General features: G+C 47.7%; 1 protein-coding gene across 1 annotated transcript in view; it reads left to right on the plus strand.

Moving 5' to 3' along the window:
* Window positions 1-17,344, plus strand: part of ZNF469 (zinc finger protein 469) — a 230,424-nt gene that overhangs the window by 6,379 nt on the left and 206,701 nt on the right. Inside the window, exon 6 of the mRNA XM_083851752.1 lies at window positions 1-17,344. This exon is cut by the window's right edge and continues 15,553 nt beyond it. The gene's annotated coding sequence lies outside the window, so the exon portion shown is untranslated.

Here is a 17,344-nt window from a genome sequence, read left to right on the forward strand (position 1 = left end):
GAACGAACCTGATGGAGAAGCTTGTGCTTGGATTTGAGCTCCCTCACGGCTGCAGACTTTTGGCTCTGATGCCCCCTAAATCTTTGCTGCTTTAATCAGTGCGCAGACTTGGGCAAATAGAGGGTAAGATTTAAAAGCTCTTAATGAGAGTGTTCCTCATGGGGAGAAAACACTGACTAGTGATGAGCTCTTCAGTTTGGGCAGGGAGGGAATTGCAAGAACTATGAGCCAGTCGAATTCAGGTGGGAAATGTGGCAGAGTGTTTGATAATAAGTGTGAAAGAAGATTAATGACTGGAAGAAACTGTCAAGAGAGGTGGATTCCTCATCTTTAGGTATCTTCTGTTCTTGATGGGCTGCCACTGAGAAGGTGGGCTATCACCAAATGCAGCCACGCGATGCTGTGGCATGCCTAATGACGATAGCGGGAGTACACATTGATCTCCAGAAGCCTGGACTCTGTGATAAGTGTACAAGGGTTATCCCAGGGGATGCCCACGGTTCCTACAGTCTGCAGCGTGACCGTTCTCACAATAATAGATCCACGCAGTAAAGGACATAGTCATTAAACCCATTCTCTGGACTCTGAAACCTCAGAGGACGTTGCCTGTCTTCTCTCCCAACACACACATCCTATAAAGCACAGCCCAATGATGTTTGAAATATCCTAAAATCAAAAGCCATAAAATTAAAATGTACAAGTTAAAAGTAGAAAAGATTGAGGGCTTTGCTGATGTCCTGGTTCCCTGCAGTGTCTGAAACCTGCAGTGAGAAGATATCCAAACAGTCTTAGGAATGGGAGGTATCTGTTTATAGCCAATGTCTTTGTGAAAAAAAAAAAAAAAGAAACGAAACAAAACACAACACTCCTTTTTGAATCTAAATCTGGTGATTAGTTCAAAATTAAACTCAAGAATAAAACACACAAGCCAGTCACCAGAGGGTTTTAGTATCCCTCCAAGCACTAGCACGTGAGCCAGGGTTGCTCAAAACCTTCTTGGCCATCTGAGCTCTGCTGTAGGGTGCTGTTTGTAGTCTTTCTGTTGATCTGCACAAATCCTGAATAAGGTGATAGGGAACGGGTAGTGGCAGGCATGCCTGGCTGCAAGAGGTCACAGGGCTGTCTTGTAAGTAGCCTTTGGCTTAGAAATCAGGTGCCGGTGGCAGCTATTTCATTCTGCATAAGTGTCCGTGGCAGGAGGAGCACATATTCTCCTGCCTGCTCCCTAGTTCCCAACATATGAGGGTTGTGCTGGGTTAGATGCAACCAGTAAACCAGAGATGAGGTAGGTTCTAGTACACAGATGCTTGTTTTTAGCTGACAGCAAATGTCTTAGTAATGAACAATGCTTCTGTCCGTAGGTGGTCTGGGAGCCGAGGGAGGAGAGGAGGGCTGATAAAGATCATAAGAAAGAGAATTCAAGACAAAAACAATTTAAAAAAAAAACAACAAAAAACTTGAAATACCCTGTCCTTTGGGATCAATTTCTAAGGGTCCATAGTTAAAAAGACCATAATTAAAAAGCGTTTTCTTATAGTGCACAGTTAAAAATCAGGGAGCATCTAAGAAAATGTGTTTTCTTCTCTTAAAATGCAGCCTGCCCACTTCTTCTCTCTCTGCTGTTGTGGAACCTAAGAGGTTTTTTGTGGATGTTTACTAGACACTTCCAGCAGAAGGAGAGTTAAGTATATGAGAAGGGGGTGGAGAGGGAATCCCAGCTTGGAACTTGAGACTTTCCAGCTGAGAAAGAAAGATTCAGAGATGCAGACGTAATCATACAGCACTGCAATCAACTCCTGTGTCAAAAGAAGTCAGGAAAAGCACATAAATAACTCCACAGCCACATTTAATATAGTGCAGGACATATATCAATAATGCCATCACTTCCTCCAGGGTGAGTATAGAAAAGCTTCCTGTCTAAATGCTTGCAGAATGGTTGAAATACTTTGAAATGGCTTGGTGTAAGCTTCAGAAATTGAGGTAGCATTGAATTCAGATTATTTGGTACCAGATCAAGTAGATGCTCTTTATCTTAATGCAAGTTTTAGGTTTCTTTGCAAATAGTCTCAAGAAATAAACTGTGGCTGTCTGAAGCATAATCTATATTGTTTCCTGCCGTAAATTCAAAACTCCAAATGAGCTGCCAAGGACTGAAAAGCACACTCATTTAGAAAGAATGCAAATTTGTCTGTTCTTTAATATACAAATTAGGACATTTCTGGTTTCATGGCTTAACTCCTTCCAGCTAATTGTTCGAGTCGCTCTAGTTATCTGCCTGTTTCAGTGCAATGGACTGAACACATTCAGGTAATCCACGTGTCTGGGGTTGGCTTTCTTGAAGCTGTCACTTTAAGGCTTTGAAGCGTCCTCAGTAAGTCTGGTGTAGCTCTACATTTTTCTTTGCTGCCTGTGTAATGTACAACAGCTTCTGTAAGGACTGCGGGGTGTTTGTGGTCAGTCTGCTGGCCCGAAGGGTCCAAATTCTTTTAATTGATACAGACAGAATAAAGGATGGAAGAGGAAAGAGGTGCTCCTGCTTTGCTTCTCAACAGGGTGCCTTCTCCTCTGTTAGGTGGTTGGTGGTGTTAGAGATGGTGTGTGATTTATTGCATTATTAATATTATTATTGCCAGTCTTTATGGAATGGTTCTTGGTTAATGCGCTCCAGTTCATAAACAGTTTCATGCTGGGCTTTGTGTGTATGTGTTTGTAGAAAGCCTGTTTTCCATTACAAAACTGGGAGATAAACTAAGATGACAGTCACATTTTCCTAACATAAATTTCTCAGTCCTCCTTGGAAACCATAAATTTCAGCAGCATGTCTCTGTACTCCAGACATCAAAAAGCCACATTCAGGCAGGCGGATTTACAAGCCCTCTGTTTTCCAAGTCAAGTCCTTTGCATAAGAAAAGATACACATCCAAATGATAACAGAAAGCTGGGAAGGGAAGGAGAGCTGAAGGAGGAAGCTGCACAAAGTGGGAGGGGAAGGAAAATCTCCTGGGAGGACTTGTCTCAGCTGATACAACTCAGGTGGTGGATAGATTTTCCTTCTATTTCTGGCCAACAAACATCTTTTTGTTTTCCTGTTTTTTATACTAAGTGTTTTCAGCCATAACTATTCAACCTTTTCTTCCTCACAGCTCGAACTCTTGTCCAAGTTGTTATCTCATCATGTCTCGATTAATGCAACATCCTTTTCTCTTGGCTTTGATGAACACTGACTTTTGCCCAAATCCTATCCATTCAGAAAACTTCCTCTAGTTTGGCTTTTTCTTCCCTATCACATCAAATACTTGTCTGTGCTTCTGCGGTCCTTCTTGGCCTGTCCTCAAGGAGGGATTTCTGTTTTTAAACATGTGAGCCACCTACCGTGGCCAAAATCTCTATCACAAGTTGAACGTGCTAGTTCTACGGCACCAAGGTATGCATGGCACAGGTCTTGGTTTTGACTTTACTGGTGACAGGGACTGTGCCAATGCCCTCTCCAGAGGCATCTCTCAGCACTGAAGGACTGAAGCCTTGCCTTTTCAGGCAAGGATGAGCATCCTTTGTTCCCTGGGACAGCTTTGTGTACAGTAGCACTCTCAGGCTGCTAATTTGAGCAGCTGAAGTAGGGCAGCATTGTTTGCACATTGTCATTCCAGGAAATCCTTGACTCTCCTCCTCGTCTGTTGTGGCAGCCGGGTACCTCTAGCCAAGCTCTGCTCTGCCTGATATCTTTTCGTTATTTCCAGTACTTGGAATTTAGCTTCAGCCTAGCAGCTCCATCTCTTTCCAAAGTGAATTGGAGCTTCTGTCATGCTTTTTCTGCAGATTTTCCCCAGATGTAAGCATCAGCTCTGTAGACTTTGGAACTCTCCTGGATACACCAACAAAAATATGTTGTATTTTCCAGCGAAACACCTCTGGTGCTGAACTCAACCCAAGTGACAGGCTGAGGAAAGTGTCTCAAAGAGAGTGTTGAATACCCACAAACATGCACTTTATTTTTCTAGGGGCACCTGTCAGAACACTGCTGATGCATCAAGCACAGAAATACATTTGGCATCAGACATCTCTATAAAAATCCTTCTTTGTAGCTAATGGAAAATGTGCCTTTTTAATGTATTCTTGTAATTTTTTGTGTATGCGTATTTTTTCTTGCAGTAACCTGTGAGTATAACAAATCTGTTGATTCTTTTCATTGCTCTGTGGTTCCCCAAATGGTGAATGCTTCCAACCTCCCAGTTTCTGAATTAAGGTGACAGTAACTTTCTGCTTCATTCTGCACTTTTAGGAGCCTTCCTCTCTACCCAGGACAATACGGTTCATGCAGTAGTGCCTGCTGATTACATTTCTTTGCACGTTTTCACTCACCATGGCATTAGTTCATAACAACTTTCATGTTTGCCGGTTCCAGCTGCCATTAGTAAGACCAAGTTTTCTGCACCAATCTGTGAGTTTTATCCAGTTACTTTCTGCTGAGTGCTTCTGTTGCTCTTCCTAGCTCCCTACTTTGTGCACCTCTGCTTTTCAGTTAATGTGTCCCCTTTTCTTCTCCATTCCTGTGTCTCCCATTGCAGCACTGTCTCTTGTTTCTGTGAAGCCTTCACTGAGCTAACACTATTGTCTGCTACTATGGTCAACTTATATTTGATTCATTTGTAATGGATTTCAGCTCTGGTGAGGCTTTTTGTCTTGTTTTTTTCTCTTTTACTCTTGGTCTCACAATTGTTCAGCAGTTGCTCAGAGCCAGGGCACTAAAAACAAAGCAAAAAAAAAACAAACCAAAAAAAATCAACACCCCCAACCAAAGACTGATGGAAGGTATCAAGGCCATGCATGCTGCCTTGCATTTGCAGTGCTTATGGCAAGTTCTATAAATCTGCTTCCAGCTACTCAGTGTTGTTTAGCAGAGGCCTTCTTCTAGCACACCAACCCACTCCAACTCGTCTGTGCACGACCTTCTCAAAGCATGGCTGACGGAGGGAGCAGCTGTGGACAGCTGCTGGGCTTTGGTAGGGATCACAGACACCCCTGGAATCCTATGCATTTTTGTAGGGAAAGCCCAGAGCTCCTTTAGCTGCCTTTAATGAAGTTTAGTTTTATAGGTAATGAGTCCCTTTGCATTCAGGCTGTAGCCGAGGGGTTTCTTGAGAGTCCAGGAAGTATTTCCATGCTTGGCTCCTTTTTGGTGTGCATTAGCAGCTGTCTTCCCTTTCCCTCACTGATGTTTTCTTGGATCCAGGGAAGCAATAATCCTCTAGGCAAGTCAGCCATAGGACGAAAAGAACGTGGAAGTAGCAGGCTGGAGCCGTGCTGATTGCGGAAGGGACACAAGGCTTGGGATAAAAGGCAGTCATCCATAATGCCCACGCAAGCCCCCGTGGGAGAAGCCAAGATTCGGAATAGTGTAGTCACCATTGCTCTGCAGCGATTCAGTGTGTCCTGGCTGTCATCCTTGCCTGGGTTACTAATTCTTTGGGGATTTACATCAAGCAGAGTCTGCCCTGTGACAGATGAAGTCTCCGTTTATACAGCCTTATAGATCCCAGAGGGGGAACCGGCAATCTGCACCACACTGGAGTGTATGAAATAAAGAATCCTGCAGCATGTAAACATACACAGATTTTCCCTTTCAACTATGATTTTACTTCTTAAGATTTGCCATAAATAAGGTCAGTTTCTAAGTAATAATAATAATAAGAAAACCTGACAGTAGTTTTACATTGTGGGTGATGTCTGCCCAGTTAGTCTGAGCTCTTGTCCTCATGTGTCTGGAAAATTTCTATTTATATATCACATACAGAGGCTTTTTCCATTTTCAAGGTGGGGATTCACTGAAGGCCTAATCTGGGTCATAATGAAAACTGCTGGGATAGACTGACTCATTCTCCTGCTATAAACAGCTAACGTACATAAACTTTCTATTTCTTTTGCACTTGTTGCTACCTCTTTTTATCCTGCGTCTTAAATTCACTTGTTTTTATGGCAGGGAGATGAAGCCAAGACCAACTAAAGTCATTCAACTCCTCCCAGTATTTTAAGCCCAGTCCTTTAGCTGCTTGAAGCAAGATCTCACCATGTGCAGTTTTCAGCTGGACAAGAGGCTAAATGCAGATCTCCTATTTCATTGTCCAACACCATCATTATATGGCTATTGTGTCTGTTCTCATCATTAATAGATCATCTAAGCCCTTCTAGGTTTTATCTAGTCCATTCTCTCAGTAGTATAGAGTTGCTTCCTGCAATCCACTTTCAAATTTTTCCTTTGATTTAGGTTCATGTGTTCCCAGAAATGAGTCTTCCACTTCAAGTTATGCAAACAGCCACTCAGTTAAACAGCTGACTGAATTCAGCTGAGTTCCCTTTATCTTCCTTCTATGATCCTGGTTTATACATGAATAAAATAGGGTCTTGCAGATATATATTGTTGTAATTCATCAACACCGCAGTTTGGATTTCTGCTAGTGCTGAAGATCTTTTTCCACCGCGAACGCCAACACGCCTTTTGGCAGGACATCAGACACGCACAGCTGTCCTGCGGAGCCTTGTCCTTCCCAGAGTTCAGAGGACTGATGTCTGCCTTCGTCACCTTCACGAAGCACGGAATTCCCCCTGCTCTGCGTCATCACACCACTGTGAGTGTGCAGTGTGAGGACCACTGAAAGCCCCGACCCCTTCACATGCAGCACGCTTCCCAGCCCTTCTGTCCTGTTTCTCCTCTCCAGCATTTGGGGTGTACCCGGTGAGGCTCTTGGCCACACGAAGGTGCAGTGCTTACAGCCATGTGAATGTTGGTGTCCTCTGGTGTAAGTCTTGACACTGGTTCCAGTTCAGGCTCGAGTGTCATCAGAAAAGAGATGGTGATGGAGGGACCAAATTTGGGATCTCCTTTCTGCCATGGGGATAGCTTACCCTGGCTGATAGGTAGAACTGAATCGCAGGTGTGGATAGCTTAAAGCCTGAATCTCAGAGATGCTGCACATCTCCCCTTCCTGTCCTGTGCAGCCTGGGCACAGAGCAGAGTCCACGTCAGAGAGCACATCACACGTGCACTAGTGCATCTCAGTCGTGCTTTGCAGCGTGGGGTTTTTGAAACGAATTTTTACTCCAAGAAGAGCTGAAATTCTGATAATCCAGAGTGGGTGTGCTGAAGTTCTCATATTCACAGTGCTTTTAGGACCAGGGGGCAGTGTGAGAGTTTTCTGATAACTGCAGGACCCAGCAGTGAGGACCACCACGTGCAGGCAGCTGCTGCTTCATCACAGAGAGCCTGGAAGGAGCCGGGTTTGCCACGGGTGGCTTTTTCTTTTCCTAGAAGGAGCCTAACAAGCTACTGCCAGACTGAAACCAAAGCAGAAAGCCTGGGGCAGGGAGAGCTGGTTTCTTTTAGTTTTTGGAGCTTTGTTTGGGAGCCGTGGCGAGGGGAAGTGCTTTTGGGTAAAAGAGAGAGGCAGGGTGGCCGCGCTCCCTGCAGTGACCGTCTGCTTTCATTTGGGAGCCAGGTTGGAGCTGTGCTTCACCCACACCACCACAGCCAGCCAAAAACAAACCTCTACTGGGTTAGCTGGAGCTTGCACTGTGTAACTGGGAAAGGGGCTCGAGCTGCGGAACATGGCACTGTTTGCAGGTCAAATACTGTGACCCACGCTTTTAACCATGAAGTAACTGTGTTGGTGCTAGCGAATTGCTAGGGAGAAAACCACCTTCTTCATACCAATGGGATGGCAGTGCTGTTCCTCCTCCAAGCCGGAGTCCTCCCCTTTCTTCCCCTGGTGTTGCTTTGTGGTGTATTTACCTTCGGAAACTCCTAAAGTAATTCTGAGCCAGGGGATTTGCTGCTGTTACTGTGGCTGGGCTTTAGCTGCTGGGTAGTTCCTGCACGAACACTGGCTTTCACCCCCAGCCTGACTTCCGTGAGATCACGGCGATTATGGAGGTCCCCAGATCTGTCCAACAGCAACAGAGAAGAGCTTTCTGCGCTGTCTGTGTTGTCCTTTCAAAGCTGTTGCTCTCTAGATTTGGTTGCTGGGCTCGCATTCGCTTGCTCACAGGCGTGTGCACACGTGCATGGTCTGGGCAGGCATCTGAGGAGCACGAGCCACCTGGTGGGGCTTATAGGAGCTTGAGAGGGTTGTCACCTATAGAAATTTTTCTTGCCTGTGAGCAATTTTATTTGGTTTCTTCTCTAAAAGCGTGGGAGAGCCGAGTTCCTCCTTACCTTTGCAGCATGCATGCTTTGACGACTTGCTTCCACCCAGAAGCCAGATCCGACACCCACTCTCTGCTCGGTTCGCTTCCTTGCTATTTATGAGGTGTTGTGCACCTTCCCCTGCTGCTCTGCCTCCGAGATCCGCGTGGGAGCGACGCCTGCTCCCTCGCACTCAGGCTGTGACTCAGGGCTCCCGAGTCTTGTTTACACCACGGAGCTCGGCGGCGATCGTACCGAGGCTGGACTGCGACCTCGCTTAAGAAACTGTCTGGTTCTTGTGGCTGCCAAGTGCTGCGGAGCAGCTCTTGCTGCGGACGGCGTATATATCATGGTAGGGTCTGACCTTTGCAGTCTTCTGTTAAGAAGAGGGAGACAAAAAAAGCAAGCAAGAAAGCAAAGCAAACAAAACAAGGAACAGCTTTTGAAGTGCCAGAAGCAAAAGTCATTTGTGATAACAGTTTGGTTTTTTATATATATTTTTAAGCCACTGACTTTCGTTTTTTTGTTGGAAAGAACAAGCTGCTGGGTAAGGAAAAGAGGCTAAACTTGTGCTTAGACATAAATAATCTTGTTAATCAACAATGCAGGGAAAGGAGACAGAAAACCATGTGACAATTGAGCTGAAGTTCGGTCAAATCCCTCTTTGTTTGAAACATTTTGCCTGATTTTGCAGAGAGCTGCCTCCAAACCAGAACCTAATGTAAGTTCAGTATTATTAAAATAATTCATCTTTTAAACCTCAGCAGAATTTGTTTGGATTGTTAATTTCCTCGAGGCCTCAGGCCCCTGTATATGTTGAAGTAGATAAAATTCATGGGTTAGCACACAAGGTATCCAATTGCATGGTCTCTCAGGGCTAGGAAATCATTTTACAACCGTGCCTAATAGTCCTAGCACATAGAAATGATTATTGGTGATTACACGGGAAAAAAGTAAGCGATCAGAGCTGATGCCACACAGCGATGTGCGTGCTGAATGGAAAGAAAAATGGATTGTAGTGTCAGGAGACACAGGCTCGGCACCGATTTTGCCATTTTTTTTCATTTTGTCCCTGGATGAAGTCACACTGCAGGCTAAATGGCATTTCTTTCAGCAGAGGTTGGTAGGAGTAACGGCTTGCAGTTACCAGGACGGAGGAGTTGTACGTGCCTTTTGTCCAGTTCTTCTACAGCTTTCTCGGAGCCTTGGTAGGATGGAAACCAGTTCATGTTTAGCTCACACTGGGACACCTCGGGCTGAGCTCTCGGGGCTCAACCTTCACTTCTCGAGCAAAAGAAGCTCTGCAAGTGGCAGTTTCTGTTGTTCCTGTTTATGCTCTCCAAACACTGGATGCGGTGACCCTGCTTCTCATCTACCCCTGAGGCTGTGGCAAGAGGTTTTCATGGCAAGGGTTTTTCATGGCAAGCCATGCTTTGTGCAAAGATTTGTGTGTTAATGTGTGAATACACAGCAAGAGCAAGCAGCAACCTGGGCTAGCTCTCTGTCCTCCACAGCATTCAGTGGATTTTGTTTTTCATAATCTTTATAAGCACAGAAAATAAAGGAACAGATTTCTTTTATGACTAAATAATACTTAGCTTTGTCCTCGCAGTCTCCTGCACTTCAAGCCCTGGCTTTTCCTGGCTGCTCTCTCAGTACGCCCCCAGCAGAGCTTTCTGTTTTCCCAAAGTGCACCCTAACTGCACTGTACATTTACGTATAGCCTTTGTCACGAAGGCTGTGTTTGGCAGCAGATCCCCCCGCCGTCGGCTGCCAGCACCCCGGGCTCAGTGCTGTGACAGCCGAGGGTTTGGCCCCCTGGCTGGGCTCCTTGCCTTTTCCCTCTCTCTTACCTTAACAGAGTCATCGTGGTAAACAAACAGCTTGCTCTTTTCCAGCTGCTTCGGTGGCCTCAGGCCGGAAAACAAGGCAGCGAGAGCCCACCCCATTTAACGTCTCGTGCTGCCACTGTGGTCTGCCCTGGGACCCTGCCTCAAAAGGTCGGCAAGGGAGAAAGGCAAGCGGCACGTGGGAGGAGGAGGAGAGGGCTGGAGGACTTGGGAGAGCCCATCAATGCCTCCTGAGGAAATTTAGTTAATAGCAGTTATTTCCTGAGGATGCAGGGACCTTATACTTAGCTGGACACAGAGCAAATCCTTCCCTTTCTTCCCTACAGAAAGGGAGGGAAGCCGCACAGCATCCTTTTCCAGACGGCAGCAAAGCGCCTGCGGTGATTTTCACTTTACTGAGAGGGTGACCAGATTCAGTAAATAAAGCAGAAGGTGTGAAACTGGGAATAACCCACGAGTGCTCGTGGAGGAACGTGTTTCCTCTTACAGCCCAGGGACCGAGAATGGCTCAGGAGGGGGAATTAAGGAAAGTCACATATTTAGGGCAAAAAAAAAAAACTAACCCAGAGTGCTCCTACATGTATGCCTCAAGGCACCTCGGGTAGATCACACATCCTGGGTAGATTAGAATGAGGACAGCATAGATTTTTTATTTTTTTTTAATATATCATCTGCTTTGTAGTATAGATTTATTTTCACCAGGTTTTATGAGTTCCTTTGGGGTTTTAGATAAACAGGACATAAGCCCCAAATGACCAGCTATAGTATCTCAGTCTGCAAAATGTTCCTTGGCATGGAAACTCAGGGGCAGGCGGGGCTGCACCTTTCTGCCTTATAGAGAGGTTTTCCTTACGAATTTAATCTGAGGTTTCAGAGAAGTGCTGAACACCTGCAGCGCCGTACACGGACCTCCTGGTCCGTTCCCTGCATCACTCGGAGACTCCTTAGCCACATCCACAAGAGCGTGAAGTTTGCATCCTCTCTCACATGCTCTCATACCCCGGAGACACGTAATGCTGGTGCGGATTTTCTGCACGGAGCTGTGGGCCAGTCTGCCAGCAGCAGGCTTTCAGGTGTTTACGGGCTGCTGTCACGGGGTCTGGGGAAGTAACTGGGAAGAGCAAACCTCTCCCGTGCTCCACAGCAATCCACAGATGGGACGTTTCGAAAAGGAATGGTATTTTCCCTGGAAAACGTTCTTGTTTTGACAAACGGAAAAAGATGAAAACCAGTCGTGTGTAGATAATCGAGCGCGTGCACATGTGATTTATTAAAGGAGTTATGTGTGCTCACCAAACTCTGGGCACCTGTTTGTGCGTCTGATCTTGTAAGACGGGACAGATCTTGAAAACAATGGCTCAGGAAAAGTCCCGTAGAATTTAATAGAAATCAACTGTTTCCAGTTGTTTCTTAACCGCTTTTATTTATTTTATTTTCACCTCTGAGGCGGAGCTATGTCCAGAAAAAGCACGTTGACACAAAAGCTGATTCCAGGCGTCCTCACCAGGCAGTTTTGCTCTGCCCCTGGAGAACAGGTTTTGTTCACAAGTGAGCGATCTGCAGGGAGGCCTGCTCTCTGAACCCCCGGTAGTCCAAGATCAGGCGATTTTGTCACGTCCTTCTGAGAAAACTTTTGGAAGTGCACCAGCCTGTGAAATCACCTGCTAGAGAATAAACATCACCTGCACGTGAGCGTTCGCAGGGATAGGCAGGGACGTTTCAGAAAGCAAGGTAAGCAGATGAATCTCTTTTATTTTTTAACCCTCCGTAGTTCTAGATGGAAGATGAGCATTTGTTTGATTGCATCTCGGAAGACAAGTAATTGGTGCCTTACAAATGGTTGTTGCAATTCGCATGGATTGGCCCTACCATAAATTAAGGATCAAACAGAAACACCAGTGAAAGCTTGCGGGGAACTGGCTGTTAATTCTTCTCCTGCTGCTGTTTCGCATTAGGCCCCTTGTGTTTAACAATGGTGCATCTATTAGTGCCAGCTTTCTGCTCGAACAGGGACGAGTTAATTTGCTGAGTCCCTTCAGAGTGTCCAGCTTTCCTTACATGCTAGGGCTGTATTCAGGTATCAGCAGCCCACGTTTTCTTTGCTATTTGATGGAAACAATTGTATAAAATGCAATGCAAAAAGAAAATAAAAATGCAAATTATGAGGTGAGGGGAAAAAATCCAACCCCCTTTGCTGTGGCTCTGGGAACTCCCAGTGTTTCTGTTCCCAGCGTGTGCGGACCAAAAAGTGAGAACAAGCAGAAATGGAAAATGGGAATCAGTCGGTGGTGGCAGGGAAGCCGTCTGAAGGCAAGTTCCCTGCCTTGTGTCCCCGTCCCATCCTGTGCTCCATCCGTCCCTCCAGTCTTCTGCAACATCTCATGCTCCAGGGTAGGAAAAGCATCAGAAGTCAGGGAATGGTGAGAACAGAATTAAATTCTAATTTGCTGTCAGCATTTCAGTAACCCCAGATTCTGTTAATAATACAGGAGTTATATTCCTCTGAAGAACAGAACTACTAAAATTCCCTTTTTAAAATCAATAATGCTTGTACAGGGGGTTAAACCTCCTCCCAGGTGCTATTCCAAAAAATAGTAGTGATTTGAACTCCAATAATTTTGGTCTGCAAGACCAAAACAGACTTGAAGCTTGTACAGGTCTATTTTCTTCAGTGTGTACAGCCCTCTCACCCCCTTAAAATCACACTTCAGTCATTTTGAAGGAAACCTTGGGCCTTGTTTTACAGCTAATCACACAAAAATGCTTGTTCAACCGCTGTGTTCAAAACGAACCGAAATTTCATGCAAAAAATGTCAGGTCCTCGACAAACGTGATGAGCGGGTGAGGTTTTATCAGCCGGGTCTCGTGGTGCTGGGGCTGGCTGTGGGCTTCGCGCCTCGGGCTCTGCGGTTCGTGGCGGTAGCAAGAGCGGGAGCGGCAGCCCCGTTGTGGGTGCCCGTCCTCCCTCGCCGAGTTACGGGAAGCTCTCCTGCGGTTTTAGCAAAGTAACACCAAGCTGGTAGCGCAGTTGGCCTGGTGCTGTTCACCAGGGGCTGGCGACGCGCACATGTGCTCAGCAGCTGGCTGCCTTCATGGGTGTCAGAAGAGAAGAGGGGTCCTGGCACGTTGTGTCACCCTTCACTGTCTCCTTACGGAGGTTTTACATATCAGGGCCACGGTAGCATCGTGGAGTCTGTCATCAGCTGGACAAATGACAGCTTTGGAGAGGCAAATCTCTGGTTCGTTTGGTTTTGGGGTTTTTTCTTGGTGGTGGTTTTGCTTGCAACCGAAGGCTCCGTCCTGGGACGTAGGAAGCAGGTGTACAGACTCAGGATTTCCCCGGGGGAGAGTTTTCTCTCCATCTGAGAATATTGTTTAAAGTTGGGCTGAAGGATATGTAAGGAGATGAGCTGCCCCTCCTAGAATTATTATCTGCAGGTTAATACAAAGCCATAAAAGAAATTACAGCCCGCTCTTCCAGCTGGTTACATCTGTGTGGTCTGCTCCGCTGCGGAGTTGCTTCTTTGGAAGTTCTCCCTGGCTCTCAGAGGGCCGAGGAGGATGTGTTGGAGGGGTCGATCACCCGCTTCTTTCTTCTAGAGACCCTTGTTAAAATTTGGCCCAAGCCACAGAGGTTTTTACCCATGCAGCTGGGCAGCTCGGCACAGCGGGGCCACGGGGGCCGAAATCGAGGATCATGGGATCCCAGGCGAGGGGAGGTGGCAGCGGCGGCCGTGTCGGGACGGCGGCACCATGTCCAAGCTCCAGCAGAGCCACGAGGTCCCCAGGAGGGTCTGGCAGAGCCACAGGGTCCCCAGGAGGGGACCGCCACCGACCACGGCGCCCTGGTGCCGCACCGCAGCGGAGGCGAGCGGCCGCGTGCAGCCGGCGGGCTGGCGAGGCTCGCGTTTGGTGCTGTGCAGGCACCGCCTTCGCCCCTTCGCTGAAAAACAAACAAAGAACCAACAAAAACAAGGAAAAGCGGAGGGCTAGAGTTGAAGTTTTGGCTTTAGCCCAGGCTAATGGATATTCAGCTCTGGCCCAGAGACTCTGAGATTAGCAGATATTTGTTTTCCTCAGGGATTGAGGAAATCTCCAGATTGGCTTTGACAAAGGCTGGTTTTTCCCCTGTCTTGTGACAGGGGTTCATCCCGTGGACACACGTTAGCAAGAAGCAGATGATAAATTAATCTCCTCTTGAGATTTCTACTTTTTTTTTTTTCCTTTCACACAATGGCACCAAGGCCTTCCAAAGGGAGTTTATAGTTGGCTGTGGGCTTCCAAACGAAAACGACTCTGTGATGCGGAGTTAATCAGAGACAGCTGTTACCCGCAGCGCTGGCGGCCTCACCTCTTTAGCGTGAGATTAAAAATCATTAATAACAATCAGCGGGGAGCCGCGGAGAACGCTGGTGAGTTTCCGCCCTGCGGGAGCCGCGCTCACTCGAGGGCGCGGGGCAGGCTCGAGGTGCCGGGTGCCGGTGGCCAGGCCGGGTGCCGGTGGCCAGGCCGGGCCACCGAGGCTCCACCAGTGGCTCCTAGGGGTGGGTGTGAGCACTTACGGCGTTGGGGCGCTGCACTGCAGCAGTTTTTTGGGGAAATGCAAATGAAGATGTGAGCGCGGAGCTCCGCGCGGGGCTGGTCTTGGCTTTGGGTTTTGTTTTCTTACCCAGAGCGATCTGGATTTGAACAACACAACTGGCAGGCAAGCGAGCCTTCTCCCTCCGTTTCAGTTCTCTGCGCGTTTTTGTATCAACCTCCTTCAGCTGGTCCCAGCAGAACAAAAGGAGGTTTATTAATTCTGTTTTTTCTTTTTTTTCCTCTCCAAGTTGCTTGCTCTCGGTTGCAGAGACTTGGTAGCTGCCCCCGTTCACGTACACAAGTCCTCACGCAGCTCCTCCGCTTCCTCCAGGTTTGTCTCCCTCCTTGGTGCCATCTGGAAAACCATTTGCTCGGTGTGAGTGGAAATGTGGGTGAGATGTGTCGGATAAAACGGGGCGCTCTGGGACACCTGGCGTGGACTCGGTTTGCGGAACAGCTTCGAGCTCTGCACGTGCCCCTGCTCTGTGTAAGGCAGAGCAGTCGCTTGGGACAGGGCTTGGAGGACAAGGAGCCTGGTGCAGGCTCTGATGTAAACCTCCCTTTGGCAAGCCACTGAGGCCAGTTCCTTAAAAGCATCCCGGTGCTCTCACAGGAGCCTTCCCTCTCCCTGCTGCAAGCTCGGGGTCGTGGCTGCGATCTGCCTGCCTCGGCTCCTTCCATCCCTGCCCGCCCTGCTCTGGGGACGGTGTTCTGCTCCTGTCCTTACAGTGACAGCACCGTGGGGCGTGGAGCCTGGGCATGCCATCGAGGCAGTGCTGGTACGGAAAACCCACTGCGTTTCTGCCCTGAGCTTCTTGATATCCAGAGATGGACCCTCGGGGGGGTTTGCAGGATGTGCTGTGAGCCAGGGAAGGACTGCTGAGCAGATACCTAGGCAGTGCTGACATAATCAGGAAAGCTCAGCAAGCCTGCTCTGGCTGCTGAGACTCGGTGCTTGGATTTAATTAGCTCCAGAGATCTAGCAGCACCCTGTTGTACTTCTTGAGCTCCCAGAGGCATGCAGAACGGAGGGTTTGTTTCGATCCCCCAGAAATAAAAACATGAAAAGCTATCTCCAGAACATCTAGAGCCCACCTTGGCTTCCACCCACCGTTACTGCCTCGAAGGTGTGAAGCAGAACCAGGAGAGCGTTTGCCAGCAGCGTTTAGGATGGGAGGGCTGAGGCACGAGGCATTTCAGGCACTGCTGTGGGTTTTGCCTTGGGCTTTGTCTCCTTCCCACTTTTGGGGTAAAGTGCCTCTTCGCTGCTGCATTGCTGTGGGTTCTGCTTTTGTCCTGGCCAAAAAAAACCCAACAATCCACCCCAAAAAAGAACTAGACAGCAGGTCACCACATGCTCAGCTTAATGCAGCCCCAGGGCTGTGTGTGCCAGCATTTCTTCCCTGCTGCTCCTGCCATCTGGAGCAGCGTCTGCCTTCATCTCCTTATCTCCTTCCAGATCTCAGCTGTAAACACGCCTGTTCTTCTTTGCCCACACGTCTTAATTTCTTTCTGCTTTTGCTGTTATTTATGACTTAACTCTGTTCCTGTAATAACTCTGCCATACCCAGATGCCCTATTTAGTTTTAAAGAAGTGGCGGCCAAAATGAAGCCAGGTTAGTGTTTGTCTGGTAGAATTCCCTTCTGTTTCTTCTGGACTGGTGAATCTGTGTCCTGTGGGAGTCAGACCCTGGGGAGGAGAGAGCCGAGAGTGCTCTTGGGGGAAGGGCTCGGAAGAGCTCGCTAGCAAGGGAGCAGATGCTGAGGATTTGAAACTCAACCCTTGCCCAAACTGCAAGGAAACCAGCACATTCTTCATGAAAGCAAAGAGTGGCAAGGTGATGCCACCTGCTCCATCCCCTCTTCCTCCGCCTTTGGCATTGGCACAAGGTGCTGAGGGAGGATTACAGACCCACCAGCATCCTCCCCAGCCCCTTCCAGCGGTGAACACCTTCCAGGGATTTGATCCCGATGGGTTATATTCCAGCATTTTGCCAGTGTTTTTTTTTTTTTTTAAACAATAAAATTCTCCAAAGCCACTCAATCTCAGGACCCCCAAATCTGAGGTTACACAGCCTATAGTTCCTGTGCTGCTGCTCTATCTAACAGCTCTCCTGAGCAAGCAGTGAGCCAAAGACGTTGCCGTCTTACACGGCTGTTTAAAACACACGGGTGACAACCGTAAGAAGCGCATGCATTGCTGGGAAAGCCAGTTTTCAGTGCATAAAGGCTGTGCAATAAAGTCTGGACCTTTTCCCCTCTCTCTGCTGGGAACCCTTCATTCACAGCAGATGAATGATTTGTTTGTAGTCAGATTAAGGACCAAGCTGGTCCTTAGGCTTTGCCTGTCCATTCAGCAGAGTTTTGCTTATGTCTGGCCAGAAAATGACTCAGTCTAGCCATGACCAAGGGGCACGAGCATTTCTAAAGCAAGGCAGCGAGAGGAATTAATCCTTCAACAAATAGTTAGAAGCTGATATCTTGATTCAGTACCGAGCTCATGAACTAGAGGAAACCACAGGCAGGGAGATTTGAATCAGGAGGGGACCCATGGGGAGAAAATGGTTAGAAAAGGACAGGCTGTGCTGATACAACACCCAGGATAAGGCCTTGAGTAAGCTCCAGTACTCTTGTGAGAGCTGTGTGTGCTACCAGGCAGTTTTTCTGCTGGGTGGGACCCAGAGGGAGAAGCCAAAGGGAGCCAAAACGATGCGTGGGTCGCCGAGGATGTGTTTCG

This window comes from Anser anser, assembly GCF_964211835.1.
Source record: "Anser anser genome assembly, chromosome: 11".
In the NCBI taxonomy this organism is placed as follows: Eukaryota; Metazoa; Chordata; class Aves; order Anseriformes; family Anatidae; genus Anser; species Anser anser.